Consider the following 5,000-nt stretch of genomic DNA (forward strand, 5'->3'; position numbering starts at 1 on the left):
GTTTCGTAACACATAGTTACATCATCCTTCTAAAGACGACAAATTTAGAAGGAATCTCAAGTCTGCAATTGAAAAACACTTTAATATGTTGCAAGTTATATTAATTCCAAAAAATTCCCTTACAATAAGATCACTTTTCAAATTTAAAGACAGACTCTGCCCAATATTGCAATCGTCAGTCGTATATAAATATACTTGCCCCAAATGTGATTTGGGGACTTACGTGGGTTCGACTAAACGATTGCTAAAAGTCAGAGCTGATTCACATAATGGTGTAAGTCATCGTACTGGCTGCAGAGTGTCCAATCCAGAATTTTCAAATATCAGAAATCATGCAAAAATTTGTAAAACCACAATCAATTATACTGATTTCGCTGTCTTGGGCCAAACAAGCCGTTTACACGAACTGCTTATATTAGAGTCGTTGTTTATTAAGCAGTTAGTGCCCAAGTTGAACTCACACACTTCCTCTGTACAGTTGTATCTGGGTTGAACCGGCTTTCTTCGCTGCTTCTCCCTTCTCTCCGAATCGCTTGGTCTTCAACTTTTTAGTCTAGCAGGTGCTTTTTAAATTGCTTTCATTTTATGTATGTTTTTTGTATATTTATTGAGACTCTTAAAGTCAAAGTTATGTTTCATGTATTTTTAATTTGTGTTGTTTCTCTTTTAGCCTTGATGATGTAACTATGTGTTACGAAACGCGTCGGCAATAAATGTACTATCACCTGATGACCGGCTATCTCCTTGTCACCCTGTCCTTCTATATATATATATATATATATATATATATATATATATATATATATATATATATATATATATATATATATATATATATATATATATATGTATATATAGTATATATATATATATATATATATATATATATATATATATATGTAAGACATAGGGTTTTGATTAATAATATATTGTTCGTGCATTCTCTGTAACCTGTGGAATGTGGAGGACAGTGCAGAGTAACGACCTGAGGGTAGCTGATGAATGAGTTTCTAGGGGATGGCGTGAGATAAAAATGCTTAGTTCGTCGAGTCAATGTATGACAGTTTATGAACTCTTCCCAAAGTGCCTTTGTGAAACTAGATGCAGCTAGAACCGCGAGGCGCTAGCGAACTGTGTGTTCGTATGTGCGTGTGCGCCTCTTCTATTCATAATGCCAAGGTTTATGGAAGACTTGCACAGACATTCGGGAGGAAGGCGAAGCCATGATGGCAGATGCCAAAGTGTTTTTATTTATCAGTGAGTGATATTCCGGTTGGGAATGGGTAAGTGTTACCTTTACTTTAGCCAAAGGGGTGGCTTGTTTGATATCTTGTAAGATGTTCCATTTTATTAACTTTGTCTTTAAACTTGTGTGTACACTTACCAGAATGTGTTCTGTATCTTTGGCAGATGGTTCTGGATTTCGATGGGACAGAGTTCCCAGGGAAAGGTGTGACCTTTTGGGTGACTTGACAATGAGTTGTTTTAAGTTAGTCTGTAAGACTGGATTACTTAGTTAATCGACTTAGTTACTGTAAATAAACGTTATGTTATGATGCAACTCTCTCATTTTCATTACCTGTTAGAATGGAGAGAAAGAGGTGGAGAGAGAGAGAGAGAGAGAGAGAGAGAGAGAGATGTGGGGTGATTGCCGGGAGAGAGAGAGAGAGCCTGTGTATGAAATGGGGGTGGAGGTCTGCCTTCCGTTTCGTGTCCACGCTTACCGTATGAAATACATGAGGGTTTTCCCATGTAATAGTGGTGTCAGCGGTAAAGAGGGGATATGAAAGTTTTCTTGCTTTTCTATGCCTAGGAACGCCAATGAAGAGATATGAGTGGCCAGTTAGAAAAATAAAAAGGGGCCGTGACTTAGCGATAGTTTTCGAACGACAAAGCTTTGTGGGATTGTGGAAAATCGTTAAACTGTTAGTTTTCAGTTACTTAGTGGAAAAAATGAGAAAATGTCTGTCTGATTAACTGTGCTAAAGGGAGGGAAGGATTTTTATGGGACTCAGCATTTTTCCCAGGGAGTCAGCCTGAAGCAGTGAGCGCACCCAGTGTGACTTTTGCTTGTGCAATGACGAGTGTTCCGAGATACCTGTGCGGCGGTCGTTGTTATATCACTACCGCGTTTTTACGAAGAATTTCGAGTTCTTTTTTCCCATTATGGAGTGGTGAGTGTTAAAACTATTGTTTATCAAAAAGGAGTGGGTTTTTGTTTAAATATTTCTGGGTTATGGGATTGGTTCAAGAGGTCAAAACAATTTTTTCTTTCCCCATAGTGAAGTGTTTTCTTTATTTGCACGTGTTTGTAATAGACGTATGCATTCGTCTTTGTTTAAAACATAGGAGTGTATTTTTCTATGCATGGGAACTGTGCTTATATAAGCATATTTGGCTTAGTGACACAGAGCGGCCACAATTTTAAGGGCTCAGCATATTTCTGCAGAGAGGCGCCTTGCATTGCGAGGGTGTACGGGCATCCCTTGGGAGGGTAGTTGCATGGGTACCACTAGCCTCACTCGAGAGATAGTGCAGGGGAGGGTATTGCGAGATGGGTACTAGTGTATGCCTCGGGCTGTTCTGCTGCTCGACTGAGGGGTTGTTCTCAGGGGGGGAGAAATTTTTTTTTCTCTTTGTGTTGGGAGATGGGTCTGGCCTTGACATTGAATGCTAAGATATCAGCTGATTGATTAGTTGATGAAGTGAAATGCCCGTAGAGTCTTTTTTTTTAGGAAAAGAGATTTTTTTTTCTCTCTCTTGGATGAAGAGAAAAGGAAATAAAGAGATTTTTCTTTTACGAAAATGAGGGGAAAAGTAGTTAACATGCACGGGATGTGTTATATGTTTCTTTGTGCCTTGAAAGACACAAATATAAGGGGGATACACAGATTATTTTTTTTTTATTGTGTTGGAGAAATTACTTTGAAATGCCGATGATTGGTGTTGTATCTGTGTTGTGTGGCAATGGTGTTATGTCATGGTGTTGCATGCTGGAGAAATTGTATGTCATAGGATTCAGCAATACTGTTGTATCTATTTGAATTTCACCCTTGCGAGAGAATATTGCTTTGGAGAGTTATTATTATTATTATTATTAATAATTGTTATACTTGAGATGTGTCACGGGAGGTTTGCCTAAGTATAAGTATCATTACGGGAGAATTGTTTTGCGAGAGATTTGAAATATTTCATGGGAGATTATTCAATAATTATTACAGATCATTATTCAAGGAGAATTATTACGATGAATTAATGGGAGAAGTCTTGTGTTAATTATTTGTTCAGTTTTTGTAACTTTGGAGAATATTTTCAGTGATTCACGGGGATGAGTTTTGCTGAATCTTGATGAATCTGGCTGAATCTTGGTGAATTGTGTGGAATTTTGCTGAATTTTGCTGAGTTTTTTGCTGAATTTTTGGAGAATGGACAAGCATTAACTTTGGTGTTAATTTTTGTACTGATACTGATGATTTTGATGATAGCAATTTTTTTGGTGATTTTGTGATAATGATATTTCTGATACTGATTTTTTTTTATACTAATACGTGGGTGTTTTAATGCTGTCAAGGGAGGTGAAATCTTTTGTGATTATGGGAAGAACTAACAACACATTGTTTTAGTTTTTTTTTCTTTTTTTATGAGTTCAGCAGATAATTGCTTGACATCTAGTGAGTTACGGGAGATAGTTAATGGTGCCGTTGATTTTTCTTTTCTCCTTTTTTGGAAGTTAGCCATAGCTGACACAAGTTTTTTTTTTACCATGGGTGAATTTGAATTTGTTTTTTCTCTCCAGTTAGTGTGAATATTATCTCAGTTCATGACTTAGAGTCATTTAAGAGAACGTGTTCGTGTTTTAGCTATTTGATGCTATAGAGTAATATAGGGGAGATTTTCTTGCATGTTTTGAATGCATACGTAATGGCACTACATTTTTTTCTCTGGATATTTGTGTTCCAGAAATTGTGAGTTTTCTTGCACAATACATTAGTTGTATTTGTGACAACTTTGTGAGAGATAGGAACTTGGTTAAGTTTTCTAGTGGCTTATGTCGTAGTGCATATGGGGAAGTCTTTGCTTAGACACTGTGAATTTGGAGTTCTGTTATGACTTGTGGCACATTGGTGGTTTTTTTCTAGAATTTTCTAGACAGTTTTATTTGCCGAGTTTTTGCCCTTTTTTAGCAGTTATGCTAAATGGAGTGAGTTTTTATAGTTTTGACTATAACATTGAGTTATTCTCTGGAGAATTGGAGTTATAATTGAGATATAATTGAGATATAATTGAGATATATTATTTTGGGGAGATAATTGGAGGTATATATTGTTTTGGAGTTATATTTGAGATATAATATATGGGAGATATATTTTTGGCCATTTTTGATATTTGCCAATAGTGGTATGAGCTATGTTTAGTTCAATTATTTTGCAGCCATCTTTGTTGCAAATGGAGACACATATTTGGAGATTATGGGGCAATATTTGGGAGTGTGTGAGTTAGATGCCTTGAGTGCACATTTTCTGGAGATATATTATTTGGAGCCTTGTTTTGTTCCACATGGAGTTATTGTGGAAATAGAGGTAAATATTTTGTATTTGCCGAAATAGAGGTGATTATTCTCTATTCCTGGAGTGGTGTTTTTTTTCTACTGACATGTGGCTATTGGAGAAATAAGAGAATAATTAGGGGGTTGGTTATTAACCAAATGGAGGAAATATTTCTATAACCGGAGTGGTGTTATTATTGATATGATGTCTCATAATGGAGTTGGAATTAATCTTGGGCGGGTGACCCTTTTTTTTGTGGTTATGGGAGTTTTATCGAGTCAAGAGAAGATTTCTGTGGTTCTCTTTTTTGATTTCGTGTCTATTTAGAGAGAAATGACATTACTGCATTAAGAGTCATTTGGAGATGTGTGTGCATTTTTTATGTTCACAAGTGTGTTATTCTTGGAGAAATATAATTTGGGAAAAGTCATGTTGAGAGAATAAGTCTTCGAG

Source organism: Macrobrachium nipponense, chromosome 6, assembly GCF_015104395.2.
Source record: "Macrobrachium nipponense isolate FS-2020 chromosome 6, ASM1510439v2, whole genome shotgun sequence".
Classification (NCBI taxonomy): domain Eukaryota; kingdom Metazoa; phylum Arthropoda; class Malacostraca; order Decapoda; family Palaemonidae; genus Macrobrachium; species Macrobrachium nipponense.